The sequence below is a fragment of the Lagopus muta genome, chromosome 2 (genome assembly GCF_023343835.1).
Source record: "Lagopus muta isolate bLagMut1 chromosome 2, bLagMut1 primary, whole genome shotgun sequence".
Classification (NCBI taxonomy): Eukaryota; Metazoa; Chordata; class Aves; order Galliformes; family Phasianidae; genus Lagopus; species Lagopus muta.
In genome coordinates this window covers 96430292-96449391 of record NC_064434.1, presented here as the reverse complement: position 1 = coordinate 96449391, position 19100 = coordinate 96430292, and the positions used below count along the sequence as shown (strand labels likewise).

The 19100-nt window shown below is 48.2% G+C and overlaps 1 protein-coding gene across 8 annotated transcripts in view; it reads left to right on the top strand.

The window, feature by feature from the left end:
- The first annotated feature begins 632 nt into the window (after positions 1–632).
- Positions 633–19100, top strand: part of PAK5 (p21 (RAC1) activated kinase 5) — a 102534-nt gene continuing 84066 nt past the window's right edge. For 4 of the 8 annotated variants that reach the window (XM_048938297.1, XM_048938296.1, XM_048938293.1 and 1 more), the window contains exon 1: positions 16505–16648. The gene's annotated coding sequence lies outside the window, so the exon portion shown is untranslated. Of the gene's footprint in view, positions 752–5566; positions 5589–15951; positions 16065–16504; positions 16649–17350; positions 19069–19100 lie in introns of those variants that run through there. The other 4 variants (XM_048938298.1, XM_048938300.1, XM_048938295.1 and 1 more) reach the window with 4 other exon arrangements.

Here is a 19100-nt window from a genome sequence, read left to right as displayed (position 1 = left end):
CAGCCTAATTATTTTGTAATAGTGTGGGTAAACCAATGTGCGTTTAGTTTTTTATTAGAGAGATCATCTATTGCATCTATCATGTAGGCCAAATCCCACTCTTATTTGCAATTCCTGAAATCCTACTGTAGGCAATAGTACCATGTGAAATGGGCAGCATCTCAGCTCTTGTTTGATAATACAAGTTGCAATAGAAAACAAAGGCAGAATGCACAGCTCTTACATTCCCATTATTTGCACACAAGTGGAATTGCAAGGATCCCAACCAGGAACAACAGGTAATAACAGCAGCCAATCCTCTAAGAAAGAGGGCATATTAGCATGAGTAGTTTTTAAAAGAAAAAGGACTTTGTGGGGGCTATGTGGGTTCAGGTGAGCTTCTGCCATTCAAAATCAATTCAGCACCTTTGGGAAATGATATGTGACTGGTGTGACTGATTCCATTTAATGTTTTGTATTGGCAGGGGTATTTGTATATTACCAGCATTATAACATTTTCCAGGCAGAACATCACTCTGTCGTTTGCTCTTGACTTTCTTTCAGGTCCTTGTCCAGCTTCCGTGTGAAAATGACCTAAATTTCAAAATAGAACTTCCCAAGAGCAAGAATTACTGAAGAATTACTGTCTGTGCATCGTACTGTGCCTGCTACAAGGCCTTCCCTCTGGGTGAGCTTCTGAAATACACCTCTGTGCCACAACAGATCAGCAGAACTGTAACCTCGTCACCCTGTACTTTGAAGAGTCCTCCAGGTATGAATTGCTAATAAGTAATACTAGCAGCATCCCTAAAACATGCACTTGGGGTTCACTTGAACATTGCTTGGGGGCAGCAGTTTGCATTCATGGGAGCAGCCACAGTGCTCAGACTGTTCATTAATGCCTTTCACCTCATGATTGTTGAGGTCCAGGTTGCTCTGTTGAATGCCTTGGCATGTGGCTGAGGAGAGAAGCACTTGCTGTAGACAGCCAAGTTCATGTTTGCTTGCTTATTGTCATCTCAGCAAGGGAGAAAAAAAGTCCCAGCAAATAGCCTCATAGTCTTAGCAGTCAGAAATATTTGAGATTTCCAAAATTTTACCTTTGTAAAATTGTACGCTTGCAGCTGCTGCGAGACTCCAAACCTTTTGTGGAGGGCAAAGATGTATGGCTCTGTGTGCCTGAAGCAGGCGTAGGCAAAATATGAGGCTGTGGCAGAGCAGATGTATAATCAGTAATATCACAACTGCCATCATTTACACAATTATAATAATATGTCAAATTGGTATTGAGTTAACAGGGCTGTATACGTTTGTTTTTTAAACGAAAAGGTTTATGGAACAGAAAGGAACCTTAGCAACAAAATGCCAAACTGTGAGTATAGAGTACCTGCACTCCCAGAGAGCCCAGAGACTTTCTGTGTGAGCTAAATAATTAAATGTACCTGGCCTTGATTCTCCATTGTTAAGTGGAAGAGAAAGCGTGTTGATTTTCTGGAGCTGCTGAGGTCTCCTCACACTACACCCTATGCAGTGTCACTGTGCCAGGATTAAACTCTAGTTCAGAGAAAAATGCTATAAATCCCAGTAACTCTCAAAGTCCACAGGTACTACTTGTGATTATCTGAAGATGTAACTGCCATTATCTCCCCCTTGGCACAACCTGATGGCAAAGCTAGCAGCACTTCAGCCACCCCCACGTTCTCTTTCTGACACGATGTCCTGCTTGGGTGCTGCTCCCCAGGGGTTCAGCCTCCTGCCACAGGCTGCCTGTGTGCCTGCCTTGAGCAGGGCTGCATCCCCCGGGACCAGCCCCTGGCGGAGCGGCTCTCCAGCAGTGGTAGGCTTATATGAGGGGGATTTCTAGTTGCCATGACGATGAGCCTGTAGGGATGAACGTTTCTTTCTGCAAACGGCAGTTCAAAGCTTAAAGTGATGTTACTGCCTCTGAGTGCATATTAGTGCCATGTGCAAACATAGCTGGGCAAACCCTTATGAAAATAAGGAGGAAAAAGGAAAAAAGCCAGCTGGTTCTGCGCTCCCTTCCCCACTCAGGCTTCGAGCAATAGAGAGAGTGATTGCTTTCTGTGTCTTTGTTCCCAGCTCTGGCACAAATCAAATCAAACCTCCCTTCCCCCAGCAAAGCGCATTCACTAAGCTGGAGCATGCCAGAGTGAAAACGGATTAAAAAGAAAAATCATCTCTGCTGCTGCAGATGAAGAGGCATAAATCAGTGTGATGGGGGGTGCTCTGCCTCTGGGCTGGTGATTCCCTCTTCTAATGGGGTGCTTAAATCAGTGTGGCTGACAGTCCTGGTATCTACTGAGTTCTCCTCTGCCTTCCTCTAATGGCAATGTGCTGAGAAGGGCTGCAGCCAGACCTGCTATGGTGTGAGCCCAGCAGCGCATGAGGAGCCCAAACAGCCTCTCACCATGCTGCAGGGAGCTCCTGAGGCAGGAAGTGCTGCAGTGTGCTCCAGCATTCACCAGCGGCACCCCAAAGCCATAAAAGTGAGTTATATTTCAGGATGCTTTTCATAGCTGATGTTTGAGCAAGGGTTGTTTATTTTCAGATTTTAGATACTGAGGAGTCAGGTTTTCTTCTGCATAAATAGGCCTTCTGTACATTTTAAACAGTCTTATATAGGTCGTGAATATATTTTAACTTCTAACAGAGTAAATCTGACTTTCTTAGAGTTGCATGACCCTGGAAGCTGGGGGAGTGAATTTCCAGGTTTACAGTGACACACCTCTACACTGTCAGTATTCTTTTCTCCTCTTGGCTGTCCCACAAACTAACGGTGCAGAAGGTAGGGACTCTTTCAGCCAGCCCCATCAGTAGAAAAACGAAGTCTAAAGTTGGAACTGGTGTGTGAGGGCCTGTGGATGAGTTGGGGTGGAGGACTGGGGACAAGCTTGAAGTGTGGCTGGGCAGATGGTTGTCAGTGCCCACTGTCCTGCACCGAAGCTATTCACAGAGAAAGGGGTGTTTGCAAGTAGGAGTGAGAAAGCAGTGGGGCTTTGCCTTGCTGCTGTATTTCGCTGCCACTGAAGTGTAGGTTGAAAGTGGTGAACACCTGTAAGAGGTGAGCATGTGATAAGGACAAGTGAGACTATATCTTTATTGTACTGGCATTTTTCCTCAGTTTTTTCTATTTGCTTCAGCCACTGGGTGCTAAGCAGTGGTGATAAGCCTGTAGACTCCATAGTGGGTGGAGGGAACATTTCCTGGCAGGGTAGCAAGGCTCAGAAGGGCTTGTGCTTGGGATGGAAGACCCTGATGGTAACCCTGAAATGGTACCTAGCAGAGGGGAAGGAGTGCATTGGCTATGAGGTGTGGTCTACAACCAGACTCTGACTTTGGAGTGATGCTGAAGAGCTCTCAAAACGTGGCCAGTTGGACATGACATTCCTGAAAGGTTTTGAAATACAAAGAGCCAGGACTACGTCCCTCAGAAAATGCTGTTTTTCCCCAGCATTGCTGTGCCAGTTGGGCTGGATTAAGGGAGGATTCCCCTGTTTGGAAAGGGGGAACTCCTTAATCCTCAAAGCCTGGATTTAAAGATCCTAGAGAGAGTAATCACATCTGGATTAGTATCTGCTGGGGAGCTCTATGAGAGGGAGCAGCGTGACACCACCAGCCCTGAGCTTGGTCCTCATCCTTGTTTTCAACTCCTTTTACCAACCACGTATCTGAATTATACTTAGATGAAGAAAGAAAATCCCACAGAAAAGAGTATTTCCGTATCCAAGCCGTGAGTGGTTTTCTGCAGGAGAGAAATGTGTAAAACATGGCCTGGGCAGGTGACAGAAGGTGAGAGTTTTCTTGTAACTGTCTTTTTTGTTGCATTCACTGTGCTTCTTTTGTAGCAAACTAAGCCAGCCTTTAGCCAAAGGAGGAGATGCTGATGACAAACACACCGGTGTAGTGCCAGCCCTGCACTGCCTGGAGGTGAGCTGGCCTGCAGCTGTATGAGGACACCTGTAGTTACTGCCTAAGTCTTTCTTGTTTACTTATTTGAAGCCAGATCCCTATAAATGTGAGTTTTCTGTACAGATCAAGTAAAGCCTTTATGTCAGCTGAGGCAAATTCGTGCTGGAGAAATGCACCCTATTGGCTTTTCCAGCTGGCCACAGTTATTGCCATAGCTGCAAGTGAGCTCAGGGTCTGTGTGTTTACCTGGCAGGAGGCAGCTGCTTCAAATCAAATGAAGATCAGCTTCCTGACAGGTTCATCACTTCAAAATTAAAACTGCATTATTTACTCAGGAATTTCTGACATGAAATCTTGCTTCCTTCCTTGCATCTTCCATCTCCCTCTGTAGCCAAGATGAAGGGTGGTGACATGCTTGGCACATTTGCAAGCTCCCTGTAGTATCCCTGTGCTATGTGACAGTGGTTAGGCTTGGCCAACCAGGGTGGCAATAGCAGCAGTGACAGGCAAGCACCACCTGACTGACCTACCTCAGGTTGGGAACAGGAGCTTCAGGCCTTGCAGCATGTTGCCTTCTTGGTTGCCCTCTCTAAAAGCTCTCTTTGGACGATACTGCAGGCCCCTTGGCATGCTGCCCCATGTGCTTGTGCTGCACCATCCCAGCCTTGCAAGCTTGGCTTATCACCTTGGTTTTCAAGCGTGATCCATTTACTGCATTCATCTTTGCTTTCAGTTTTCAGATCCTCTGGATCTCCTTTTGCAGGTCTTTATCTCCATCATCCTATTCTGGGTGGGGATGAGTTTAAAGCCCTCTCCTTCTGTATGAATCCATCCTCTGAAAGAGACATCACTGAAGTAAATATGAACAGTGCAGCAGGAAGGAAAGCAATGTAATCACAGCTTTGCCAAGAGCCTGGCACCCTTTTGTTTAAGTCACTGATTCTGTTGATCATTGCAGCAGACTAGGGAGCTATCCTGATTTACTGACAATTTCCAATGTGACTTTTGCACAGGACAGACAGTTTCAGTAAGTTCCTCTTTAAAACATTCATTGCATGATATCAGAATGAATTAGATAAATACCTCTAAAGATCTTTAACCCTTCCCTTTGCTATTTGTTGCTGAATTGAGGGACAGTGTTTTTCTCCTTTCCCTCCACTGCCAACCCCACTGATGCAGACTGATTTCAGTAGCATGCCATCAGTGCCCACTCCCCAGTGACTCTGCTGTGCCAAAATAGTTTGGGCATGTGTACCAATGGAGCAAGGCAGAGGATGCTCCATGTGCAGGAATCTGCCGCCTGTGTTCAGAGGCCACGGGACTGAGGTGCCACACACTGTGCTCTCATTGCTTCATGTTGGCAGTCATTTACAACCATGGGGCTGTCAGCGTTTTTTTCTTCCCTCCCAGGCTGTGTTGTATTGAATGGAATTTGGATAGTGGCTTATTTGTTAGAGATTGTGCCACTGCTCTGGGATGCCTGCTCCTGCAATTTGTCCTTTTCATTTAGATGTTGCCGAGCACCTGAATCACACAGAATCACAGAAACACCAAGGTTGGAAAAGACCTACAAGACCTACAAGACCATCCAGTCCAACCATCCACCCATCACCAACAGTTCTCACTAAGCCATGTCCTCAACAGAAAATCCAAACGTTCCTTGAACACCTCCACAGTTGGTGACTCCACCACCTCCCTGGGCAGCCCATTCCAGTGCCTGACCACTCTTTCAGACAAGTAGTATTTCCTAACGTCCAGCCTAAATCTCCCCTGGTGCAGCTTGAAGCCATTCCCTCTAGTCCTGTCACCAGTTACATGGGAGAGGAGGCTGACCCTCAGCTCACTACAATCTCCCTTCAGGTAGTTATAACTGAGAGCAATGAGGTCTCCCCTGAGCCTCCTTATCTCCAGACTGAACAATCCCAGCTCCTTCAGCTGCTGCTCATAAGGCCTGTGCTCCAGACCCCTCTCCAGCTTTGTTGCCATTCTTTGAACCCGCTCCAGGGCCTCGAGGTCTTTCTTGCAGAGAGGGGCCCAAAACTGGACACAGCACTCGAGGTGCGGCCTCACCAGAGCAGTTAACCTGTGTTAACTCTAGCCTTTTGAACAGTGAAAATCCTTCCCATGGTTGGAAAGTGTCTGTGTGTAAATCTCTGAGGACCAGGGCTGGTTTTTTCTGTATTCCAGATATGAGCAGGGGTCTCAGTCTAGTTTCTAAACTAGGTCAGCTGATGTCTGTAAGGCAAGAACAGCAAGGAACCTGGTGCTATCTGTATCTGTGCTCAATGGTACCATCAGAAGGGCTGTAGGGAGAGAATGAGGAATCTTGGCAAATCTCTGTATGTGTGTGCCATAGCCCAGAGAAGCCTGTTTGCAGCAGGTATCCCATGCATGTGGCTATTGGTGTAATTGTAGCATGAAAGGTGCTCAGAGATGATGCCCAACAATGTCAGCTAGTGGGGAAGAGTGAAAGGATAACATTTTTTAAATTGATGCCGTACGCTTCAAATTCCATCATCTCTCTCGGTTCTGCTGAAATCAGGAAGTTCTTTACTTTGGGAATTTCAGTGCTGCTTTAAGTGGATTTTTAAGTCAGCGGTCTGTTGGGAAGGGAGGGAGATCTTGGCCAAGCCACTGCCTTGTCTGCAGTGATTGTAAAGGACCCAAGGTGCCTGCTGGTGTCAGAGGAAGGAAATGAGCACTGGGATCTCCAGCAAAGTAATTTTAGGCTGATACCATTTCCTCTTTCAGTGTAATATAATCATCTTTGGTGTCTGCTTCTACAACAATGGCTTTGTACTGCTAAACCTTTGCTGCATATTAGCAGAGGCAGCTGGAACTTGAATTTGATTTTGTCTAGAGTGAGAAAACTTATATTTAGCACTTGGCAAATCTCTTGAATGCAGGAGCACATCAGTATATAAATGCAGGTTGCTTTGATCAGTGTAATTTTGGAAGCTAAAGGAAGAGAGAATATATTCAGAGTACTGATAATGTCAAAGGAACTGTAGAAAATATTCTGCCTGGTGACTGCAATTATATTATTCTACAATATTAGCCTAGCCAGTACTGCAAAAAAATATATAATGGAAAAATGCTTTGGGTAGCAAAATACTCTTAGTGCAGTCTTTTGTACGCTGCAGTATAAGGGTGAAATCCAAATGCACGTTGTCTCAGATGAAGTGGCTCGTGAGAGCACAGAATGGCAAGAGCTGGACTAATCCAGGGACACAGTGGTGAGTGGGCAGTACCAGGGCCAAGAGACGTGAAAGAGCAATAAGGTCTCCCTCAGTCAATACGCACCCTGGGGAAATGCACCACAAGCTGAAATGGCAGTGGGACAAGCTGCCTGCCTCAGCCCCTCTTCTCATTTGGGCACAACTCCCGATGGCTCCTTTGCAGTACAGGATGCCAAACTAATAGTCACTCTTGGCATTAAAGCATGCGTAGGACTCAGGATTTGGCCATATGCTCTAACAAAAGGAAGCGCTTCAGTTTGCAGTTCAAGGGGAGAGCTGGAGGCATTCCCAACAGTGGCCTCTTCTGGCAGCTCGTGTCCCTTTGAAACCTGTCCTGCTTTGAGAGGAGCAGCCTCTGACCTCACTGACTTAGCAGAAGTTTGCACAGATATATGAACCCAGCTGCACTGCTGCAAATTTCTGGTCCCCTTATCCCCAGAAACTGCCGGGGTCTATCTAGTGTTCTGCTGGAGCTACAGTTAGAGGGAGGAATACTTGGTACCTGCTGGGTGAGGAGCCAGAGTTGCTGGCATTTGGGAGGCTCATCTGCAGGCTCACTGCTTCTTAAGGACTAGGATTTTTAGTGAGGATTCTTCTTATTTAGCAAAAGCAGTCAGTGCCAGAACATGGAAGCACGTGGTTTTGAGGAGGGGCTCATTTTCTGCTCTCAGCAGAAGGAGTTTTAAAAAGTGATCAAGTGATAGCATTCAAATTTGCATGGGTGGAACAGAAAAGACTTGGTTGAAAATATCATCGAAAGTGTTGTGGGCATAACTAAGCTTGCGTTGCCTCTGGAAAAGCAGTTACATGATGAGGTTCACCTTTCTTCCCCATTGCTGTTTCTGGCTTCCAAGAAATATCCTGAGCATTGTGATTTATTGCAGTGCTGGTAGAAGACATTTTAAGTTTTACAGGCAGCCAACACTGTGAGTCCAGACCTCCAGAAAGAAAAACAGAGCCTCCTCATTTCATACATGCAAGGAAGATGCAGTAGTTTTTAAGTGCTGATGTATGATGGGGCTTTGGGAATTCAGATCCAATTCTTGCTCATTCCCTGCTTCAGGTTGGTAGCTGCCTCTGAGTTACATAGAGCTTCATCAGGAGATTTGCACTGCTGCAGCATTGCCTCAGTGTTATTCCCCAAACCTACCATTCTTGCCATAGCCCAGAGGAATGACTGTGTAGGCTTGAGACACAGCCCTCTTCCACAGCTGCCATGTCAAGAAGTTATTGCCCCTTATCAGAGGCTGCGGCTCCTTCCAGCCTATGATGTTTTCTGTGCTCTAACCCACTGATGAGGCTGGCTAACTGAAAAAGCTTTGTTAGGTGCCTGTTCGCTTGCCTTCCTCTGCCGCCAGCGGGTGAGCAAACAGGCATCAGTGATGCGACAGAGATTGTTTTTGCACCATGGCTACAGAGGAAAACCATGTGAGATTTGATGCCTTACAGCTTTTTGCCCTGCAGGCCCATAGATCAGTGTAGCAGAGATGGTTTGTCTCATGGCGAATAGCTGACTGCAGGCCAGTTGGCAGCCCTAGTGCAGGGAAGGCTGTTAATAACGGAGTTGGGGTTGATGCACGGCATCACTAAAATGGATTGACAGATTGGCGGAGAGCAGTTTTCATGCATCCCGTATGTTGCTTGGCTTCCTCTGGGTGACTTATAAAGAGGGGGAAAATATTTTGCTGGAAGAAAGTAAGGCTATTTATATACTTGGGTATTTTTAAGCAGCTCTCTCCCCCTCTTGCTTGACATGATGCGGTCAAAAATAAAGACAAAAGTTGATCCTTTAATCGTCTTAGAAGTGTGCTTGGGGTATTAAGTAGGTGCAGTTTTCCTCTCGCTCTAATGGCAGAATAGGGAATGGCAGAACCTCAGAAAGTTGAAAAGTTTTGCTCTTGAAGAATGGCAGATCTGACACCAGAGATATAATGGTGCTAAATGGCATGGTAAGTCCAGGCTGCTCTGCCTTACGTCTGTGAAAGAACTGACGTGTTGTCTGTCAGATAACTTTCCAGGAAGCATGAAATGTGGCCCTCGGGTCCAACAAGAACTTTTCTGGGAAATGCTAGTTTGCTTCTCTCTGCTTCATTTAGGCAAACATGTGCAGTACAGACCATCAGTCTTGATGAAGTGCCATTGTTTAATACTGGAAAAAATGCACATTCAATATCGTTCGTGTTTCCGAAAACCTGTGTTATTTATTTAATAATACATTTTTCTTTGGCACACAAAAAAAATTAATAATAATAATAATAAAAAAATCTGCAGTTATTTATTCATTCTTGCCCCTTGAAGAGCTTGCTACCATCTGTTTTTCTTGGCTTTCTATCACTCTTTTTTTTTTTCCACTTGTTCTTCTCCCACTGTGCACCACTGAAGGACTATGCTATACATTATCTCATGGCCAAATTATGCAGGGTATTGTAAACATGTTGTAAATTTTGCCAGCTGCAAAGTCAAGGGCTCTGAAATCTTGCTAAGCACTGGAAATGCTTTTAGAAGAAGAAAGGCAGCCTTTTGGAAGCAGATTTGCAGGGCAGTGTGACACAAAGTTGGATAGTAGAAATGCTGGAGGAATAAAAGCAATACATAAATGTATTTTGTGGATTACCGTAGCTTTATCATAAAAACCAAGAGGTCTCTGAGATGCTCAGCACCCACAGACATGACAGCACAGCTCCTGTGTGCAGATGCCAGGACCCACAGGGCTCTACGCTCCAGCAGTTGTAGCAAAGATTGGAGCCTGGTGTAGCCTTGGCATCACTGCACTGTCCCAGAGGGGTAGAGATCCCTTTTAGGATTTGGGAGTGCATGAAGAGCACTGGGCAGCACAGAAATAGGTTGCTGCCAGCCCTGTAAACTTGGAGAGTGGCCATGGGGTTGTACCAGTGCATTCTCTGCAGGAAGCAATCTGATCTCCTGAAGTCAAGAGGAATAGGAAGCGATCAGCATTAGGACTACAGGCTGATGGTATCCACACTGCCCTCAGTGAAATATGGTTTTCAGCATTTGCTGTAACTTCACTATGAATGCTTTCATGCTTTGATTTTGACTGATAAGAAGAACAAAGGCATCTTAAATTCAGATGAGATTTGAGGAAGAATAATTACGAGAGTAATTGCTTGGGACTAGAGATATCCCATGTTGGACAGGGGTTGGACAGAAGCACTGTGGTGCTTGAGGCATCATGGTCCTGTTCACCCTGCACCCTCCAGCCATCCTCTCCAAGTAACAGCTTGCAGACCTCGAGAGGCCAAACAGCTGGGCAGGGTGTTCATCTGCAATACTCAGGGATCTCAAACCTGCCGTTTACATTATTCCATCCATACTTCATGTTCCACTTCAACAGTTAGTGAAAGGGATCCCAAGTTCAGTCATACCTGCATAATAAGGCTATGAATATCCTATCCTATCTCTCATTGTTCTGTTCCTACTATTTTTACAGTGTTGAGAGCTTAAGGGAGAAAAATTGCTTAGCTTATTAAGATTCATTTTTCTTTTTTCAAAGGAAGGACGGTGGTCTTTCAGTATTCTGTGAAAGCTATTTCTTCTCCAAAGAGTCTTTTATTACTATCATGGGCTGATGTTCATAGACTTGCACTATTGCACAGGGGCACTGATTTAAATAAGGGACTTTAATCAACAGTTTTCATCATGCCTTAAATCAGCTAACAGGAAATGCAAAACTGATTATTTAAATTAATCTTGTTCTTCATTTGGGCTTGTAAATTATTTTCTGAAGGAACAACTGATAGTTATTCACTGATGCCCAGTGCTCTCTTGTCATCTATGATCAGGATATGCTGTTAGCATATTTGTTTAAGAATCTGCGTGTAAAGTCTGAAATTACCTAATACTTTCCATTGTATGTTTCAAATTGATGACTGACACCTCTACTATGTGATAATCTGAACCTTTACCTTTGGGGTATGTGCATACATGTATTTCCAATGGAAGGAGTGATGTAGTCAGTCTCCTCCTTCAGGTAGCTCAGCTGACTTTGCTGCAGAGAGCAGCTTCCACGCTGGGTATCTGGTGCCTCATTGGCTGCACCCATCGTGTCAGGGCCCAGAGCTTTCTGGGGGACACACACTGGGAGGTTCCAACACTGATGGCCATGGCAGCCTCCATTTGGAGTGTCTCTTAGCTGACTGCTGCCACCAATCCCCTTTGCCAGCCCGTCTCCAGGCACAGCATGGGGTGCAGGGGAGTTGCCGTACCTTCCTGCCTCAGCTCTCTGAGAGCAGCATGGAGCCTCTCTCCCAGCACTGTAGTTGAGCAATTGTCAGCCCATTTTGCCAATATGCTGTGACAATTCCCTCCAAATCACACTTGAGACTTAAGATAAAGCAACATAGGCTTAATTTCTTTATTCCCCTGCCAAAAGCCATATGCACAGTGCCAGGATTTGACATGCAGCACTGTGCATTACAGACACATGTCACTCCTGCTGACTCAGAGAGAGGAAACGTTTTCTGCCATACCCTGCATTGTTCCTGCTCAGATGCACCGGGGGAAGCTTCAGCTTTGCAACAAAGCCTAAGTCCAGGATTCTTTATTTTATTGCAATTGTTTAAGTTAGGGTTTGGGCCTGGTTTGCTTGCAGTTGTTGTATCAGCTTCCTTCCAGATGTCCTCAGCCATGGGTCCCCCTGATGAACGCTTGGTACCAATGCCACGGCAGCACAGTGGGGCCTCTGCTGATGGAGCATTTGCAGGGATTGATATGTGCCCTTGGTTAAGGCAGTCTTAAGCTTTCTTATGGAACATTATATATAAATGTGGGCTTAGAGCAGCCTTCAGAGGCAGTATTTTTGCTGCTGCACAAATTGCTGGCAGTAATACACCTAAATTACATAGGACATACTTTTTTTTCCTTTTATTCTTTTTTATGCTTCTCTGCTTCCTTCCCATCACTTCCTTTTCCTTGCAGTGATTTTACTTCATATTTTCTTGAATAGGCCTTTGATGCTATCCGTGAGTTTATGATCTTTAGTAGGTCTCTGGCTGGAACAGAAAGCAAATCCATTGGTTAAAAAACTGAGTAATAGTGAAGATGTCATTAGATTTGCTGCTCCTTTGATGAAACCCTCAGCATCATTATAAAGCCAGTCCTCAGATCCTGCCCCCATGAAACACCATTGTCCCTTCTGTATTGAGATGGAAATGAGAACAACAGTAAGGTTCTATCTGAAGGTGGTAAGTAACAAACCACCATGGTCAAATAATGTATTATAAATGTAAAAATCATTGGGAGCATAGTTTTGCCAACTATTTTACTTTGTTTGAAATGGTGAACACTCAAATATAACTATATGGGACATTGGATTATTATTTTTTTTAATTTAGATAATAAAAACAGTGTTTTTTTTTTTTTTTTTAATAAAGAATGATTTCTTCTTCCTAGTGTAATTCTTGTAATTGCATTAAATAGAGCAATCTATTTGTAGGGAAAACTATGTTGAGCACTTCCACTGCAAATGCAGACATCCAGAATAATTTTTCCCATTAGTAGAACAAAAGACCAGGATTGCTTGGTTTTCAGAGAAGATATTAGAATAAATGAAAGTAATTTACAAAAGCATAGTCCTCCTTGTGCGAGGGAAAGTTCAGCAACACTGAGAAGCAGAGAAACCAGAATGGACAGATGATGCCTTACAAGGAATTGTGGATAGGTTACACAAAAGCTGTATTTGAGCTGTCACTGATCTTGATATCTTCGCGGCAGTGCAGTTACAGTACCTGCAATCCCCCCCATCCCACCTTTCCATGCTTCCTGTCCTTATTGGAGCATGGCATCTTGTCACCTCTGGTAATTGCATTCTAGAAACACTCCAATCATGGATAAGAAGGCATTTGTGTTACCTAGAGTAACACAACAGTTATCCTGTTAGTAATTAAGTCAATTTTCAAGCCCTTGTGCTGTATTTCCCTGATGGAACTCCTTTCTCCAAACGATTTTTGAAGAGGTGCAGAGGGTGAACTGAGGTGGGAGCCTACATTAGGGTCAATTTTCTAACATTGCAGCGTGGTCTTTCCATAGCTCAGTGGGTTTTTAGGAAATGCTTGACAATTTTTCTGGCTTACTTTGAAGAAAATGCTATGGTCCCTTACTGTGTCCTGCTGGTGCTGTTGGAAACCTGTCCTTCAGTGCTGACAGAAATCCTTGCTGCCTTGTGCATATCTGTCACTGCTCATCACACCTCATGCTACTGGGTTTACTGAAGCCTGTCTCAACTTCCTTTCTAAAAAAGCCCACCTTGTCTGCTTTGGGATGGCTTTCAGACCGTGTAAGAACTCACAGAACAGCCTCAAAAGCTTCTTATCCCATGGAAATCAGCCCTGGTTTGCTTAGGCCTCACGGCAGTGTCTCATATTCTCATCAGCTGCCCCTGAGACCTGTTCCCCAGGAGGCCCCATCTCTGACAAACAGCAGTCCTTAGCCTTCTGATAGTTTACCCTCTTAGCAGTGCCTTCCCTATAGAGAGAAGGTTGATGCTGCACAGCAAGAAATGCCTATTTTGCACCAAACAGAAAATCACCTTGGCTTAAGATCTTGCTAAGAAACTCTCGAGTTTGTGCTTCTGATGTAAACCAAATGGCTGTGGAACTCTACTTGGGCTTTCCAGCCAGTACAGTGCGACCAGGGAGAGTTGTCCTCATGATCGTGGGCTCCTTGGCATCAGCAGAGACATGAGACCTCTTCTGGAGAAGTCAACTTTGGAAGAACTGAAGATCATCTAGGAATTGTTGTTCTTTGAGCTCTGGGGCCACCACAGATACTTCCCCAGTCTTCCACATCTTCACTCTTGTTCTACTGTTCGTCACCACCGAATAGAATCTGTCCCTATCACTGTGACTCCCGCACTTAAGACATTTATAAATAGTAATGAGGTCCTCTCTCAGCCTTCTCCTCACCAGGCTGAACGTTCCCAGGTCTCTCAGCTTTCCTCATACAAGAGATGCTCCAGGACGTTAATCATTTTTTTGTCGCCCTCCACAGGACTCTTTCAAGGAGATCCCTGCCTTTTTTTGAACTAGGGACACATTAAGTACTCTAGACATGGCCTCCTCAGGGCAAAGCAGAAGGGGAGGATCAGCTCCTGCAACCTACTTGCCATGCTCTTTTTAATGTACCCCAGGATACCATTGACCTTCTTGGCCACAGTAGCACACTGCAGATTCGTGGCCAACCTATTGTTGACCAGGACACTTAGACCCTTCTCCACAGAGCTCCTCTTCAGCAGGTCAGCCCCTAACCTGTTCTGATGTGTGCACATATTCGTCCCCAGGTGCAAGATTCTACACTTGCTCCTGCTGAACCTCGTCAAGTTCCTCCCTGCCCATCTCTCTATTCAGTCCAGGTTTTGCTGAATGGCAGCACAGTCTTCTGGCGTGTCAGCCACTCCTCCCAGCTTTGTAACACCAGTAAAACTGTTGAGGGTGGGCTCACTTCATCCAGGTCATTGATGGAAGATGCTGAACAAAACCAGATCCAGCACTGACCCCTGGGAACACCGCTAGTTACAGGCCTCCAAATAGACTCTGTGCCACTGATGACAACCCTCTGAGCTCTGCCAGTCAGCCAGTTCTTGATTCACCTGACCCTCCACTCATTTGTCTGATGCTAAGTTCATAACAAGGATGCTGTGGGAGACAGTGACAAAAGCTTTGCTAAAGTCAAGATACACGACATCCACTGCTCTCCCGCAGTCAACCCTGCTAGTGATGACATCACAGAAAGCTACCACGTTGGTCAAGCATGATTTCCCCTTAGTGAACCCATGCTGACTTACTCCTGATATCTTTCCTGTCTTCCAATCCTTGTGGGTCCCTTCCAACTTGGGATATTCCGTGATTCTGTACACATGGAAAAGCTAGAAAAAAAGCTAGCCTGCTTCTCAGATATGATTTTAAAGCTGACACCTATAGACCTTAAAAAAGTTGGTGAAAATCAAACCTGGAAATGCTGTGGAGTATTACATGAATTCTACCTTCTAAGAAAAACTGGCACAGATATGGCCATATTCTAACAACAGCACTAGAAAGTAACTTTCTGTTTAAAATTAATGATGTTCGAATGAATATTTTTCTTCTTATGAAAGGGGCCCTCCGCCCTTTACAGAAATGAAACTGTGTACTGGAGTCGGGGAAAGGGCAGAGGTGGAAGGGGAACGGTTCCCGTGGTGCTGCTGTTCCGCAGATGCACTTCTGCGCTTTGAATTTCGAGACGAGGAAATCGTGCAGAATTCCTGGGATGTGAGCGGTAGGGGAGAGAGCTTATTTTGTACCGATGAAAGCGACCCTCGGGGCAGAGCTTCGTGCCGCCGGCAGAGCCTTCCGGGCCGCCCGAGCCGAACCTTGCCGGGTCGGAGCCTGCCTCCGCTCCCAGCCCGCGGGGTGCCGCCGCCTCTCGCCCATACGGAGCCGGCCGCTGCTGCCGCGTCTACAGCCGGCAGCGACTCCGTCCTGGGCAGCGTGGAAGGACGGGGCCGAGCCGGGGAAGACCGCCCCGCTCCCCTTCCCGGGGCCGCTGGAGCGATGCCCGGGGTAGAGGGGACGGCGAGGCGAGGGCAGCCGGGGCCGTGCGGCAGCTCCCACGTCGAAAGCGGCGTTTCTCGGTCGTTAAAAGACAGCCGGGGGCTCGAGAGAGAGCTAGCGGCTGGACTTCTCGTTTGGGGATTGGGGCTGAACATTTGGCTCTGCTTTTGTAGCTGTGCACGAAGCGGTGCGAAGGGGCGGGGCTGGGGGTGCCGGGAGCGGGCGGCCTCGGGGCCGGCCCAGGGCTGCGCCTGGGTCATCTGTCCTGAGTTTGTGCTGTTGTTTCATTTTCCCGGAGGATGAATTCCGGGAGCCTTACCCACGGTTTCTAGCAGCGCAGCCGGTCGCGTTAAGCTGCGCGGGGATGCTCACGGTGCGTGAAATGCTGCCAGTGCCGTGCACCGTGCGAGCTCTGGGGACGTGCCGCAGGCACGGCGGGGGAGGCGAGGAACAGAGCCTTCGCTTTTGATGTATTTATTTCTACCCGCAGCCCGCCCCTCGCTCGGGGGCTCACCAACACGGCGGGTTTGGATGGAGGACACGGCGCCCGAGGTGCGGCGGGGCGGGAGCGGCACCGCCCGGGACGGCGGCCGCGCCTCTTGCTTTGTGTAGCCGCGCGCCGCGACAAGCAGCGGTTCGGCACGGCCACTCGCGAGCCGTCTTCCAGCCGTAGCCGCAGGTGCTGGGGCCGCACACGGCCGCCGTCCCCGGCACGGCGACGAACGCGCTCGGCTCTGCGCGGCGGGGGCGTGGCGGGGCCGCCGCCGCCACTCCCGGCGCGAGGGCGGGGCCGTGCCGTGCCGCCCTGCCTGGGCGCGAGGCGGCGGCACCTGCGGCCGGGTCGGGCCGTGCCGAGCGCGGTTGGAACGGAGCGGCGAGCGGCGGCTGTGCGCGGCCCGGCCGTAAGAGGCGGTTAGAACGGAGTGGCGCTGCGGGCGGCGTGAGGCGGCGGTCGAGGTAGGGGCGGCTGCCTGAGAGGCGCGGGCGGAGGCCCTGGTTCGCGGTGCCGGTGCGGAGCGGGCCGGGCGGCGGCGGGTGGGAGACAAAGGGCCGGGAGGGCGGCCGTGCCCACCTGTGCGGGCCGCGGAACGGGCGGCTGAGCGCGGCTCGGGGCCGCTGCCCTCGGAGGCTGAGGTGGGCGTGGGGGAACTGCGTTGAAGCGCCTCGCCGAGCCTCCTGCCAGCCGTTCCTCCGCGTCGCCGCTGCTAATTTTTGCGAGGCGGTGGGGGTTCCGTCCGCTTTTCCCGAGGAAGTTGCGCCTAACTTTGCCGGCTCCCCTCGCCGCGCGGCGTCGCGCAGCCACCCGCGGGCCGGGGCGCACCTGCAGCGCCGCTCCGGGAGCGGCCACACCGCCTGTATCGCGCGGCGGCGGCGGGATGCGACGGCGGCGGGGACGGAGCCGGCCGGCGCCTCTCGCCGGGTATCGATCGGCCCTCGGGTATCCCCGCCGGCAGCGAGGCCCGCCCTGCCTGCCGTCCTCTTTGTTAGGCACCGGCCTGCGTTAGTGCGAGGAAACAATGGCTCCCGCCGACAGCCGGCACCGAGCCGAGGGGCTGCCGGTACGGATAGCGCTCCCACCGCCGTGGGGTGAGGCCGCCCTTCTGCGGGCCCGGCTGTTAATTCCGGGTCTTTAAAATACGCTTCTGCGTTGGCCGAATGAGAGCGGAGAGTTGGCGTCTTCGGTAGGGTTGGTCCTGTCTGTAAGTACCGCTGCCCTGACGGCTGTGACACGGTAAATACCGCTGCTGAGCGCGGGAGCTGCCAGCTGAGCCCTCGGTCCCCCTGCCGTCGGTGGCTGCGAGAATCTCTGCTGCCGTGCGTGTGGGCCCCTCGCTGCATGCGGTGCTGCCGGAGATGCCCTTCTCAAAATCGAAGCGTCACAAAATGGCCCTTACTCATTGCTGGCTTCTTCAAGCTGTGGCGGTACCGTTGGCATTGCATGGCGGCTGCTGGCACAGTGCTCACCCGGCACTGCTGGGAGCCCAAGGGCTACACAGGGTGGGTGCCGGCTGAAGCCATGGGAGCTGTGTGCTGGGAGCTGTGCTCTGGCTGCTGCAGCCCCTTGGAAGTGAAGAGAAAGTATTTGTTGTAGAATTAAGTGTTTTGTCCACCAAACATTATAATTTGAGGTAAACTGAGCGAAAGATGGTTCGAGTTGAAGAAAGGACAATATTACTTATTTTGAGAATGCTGAAGCACAACTTTTTTTGTTCTGCTTCAAGCACTTTCCAGGTGAGATTTTCATCAGAAGATTTCAGGCCGGTGTGTGTGGTACTGCTTCACCTGTGTGCAGAAGCTCAGAGTGGCATTACTCATTTTGGTGTTTTTTAACCTTACCTTAAGTGAGAGTTAAAAAAGTGAGACTTAACCGGTCAGTGTGCATGTGTCACATATGCTATTATCCGTGCAATTAACTTGGATTCTTTGGTACCCGTTTGCTCCCCAGCACATTGTGAATATTCACAAATGGAATATTCAACTTTTAGGGATATCTCTGTATCCCGATGGCTAACTGAAAATGAAAATACAGAGTGAGCATGCTATTGGTTGGGGAAATAAAACATTTTGCAAGGAACTTGCTCACCAGCATAGACTTCTGCTGTCAGTCAGCCAAGAGCGAACTTCTAGCTCTTAGCAAAACATGAGTTCTGCATTAACTCATCAGTCTTGCCTCTTACCCTATGTTCAGTACTGAAATTGGTGTCATTATGGCAAACTATGCAGTTTGACATCAGCTGGGGATGTTCTTTAGGTTTACTGCTGAGGCAAGGAGGGCTCTGACTCCTGTGGTGCGTTGGGTATGGGGTGACACCAGCACTGCTTTTGGGGAGGGAGAGAAAAGGGAGGAGGAGCAGAGAGGAGAGCACCTGCATTCCTGTTTCTCCACTGATTGCCCTCAGGTTGGCACTTGCATCCAGTTACTGCTTGAAGTTGCTCCAATTAGGAACATTAGGTGTTTGAGATGCAGCTGTTCAAATTCATAAGTTCTCTTTTACTGTTTTACTTTGCAAAACCTGAAACTAGAAGACTGCTGTGTGACATCCACTAAAACTGTTAATAGGTATGACTGGGTACCAACACATGAGTGCTTTCTGGAACATGCATAAACAGCAAACAGAAGCCCTCCTCCTTAAATACCTCAGGACATCTGTATGGGAAATGTTGAGTCACGGCCTGAACTACTGATTGATCACCTGGGGAAGAGACCCGGTCAGCCTTGGGAGCACAGGTGAAGGCAATTCAGCTGTGTGAGCAGAAGGGGTGGAGCCTGGCTGCACCTCTCTTAGATCCCATTTAAGGGCTGACTGCCACTGGCAAAGGATTTCTGGTTGGAGATCCCTCCTTTTGGAGTTTTCTACTGTGAGCCTAGGACACAGGTGAGCATTTCATTTTTGATTGTCTCTTTCTA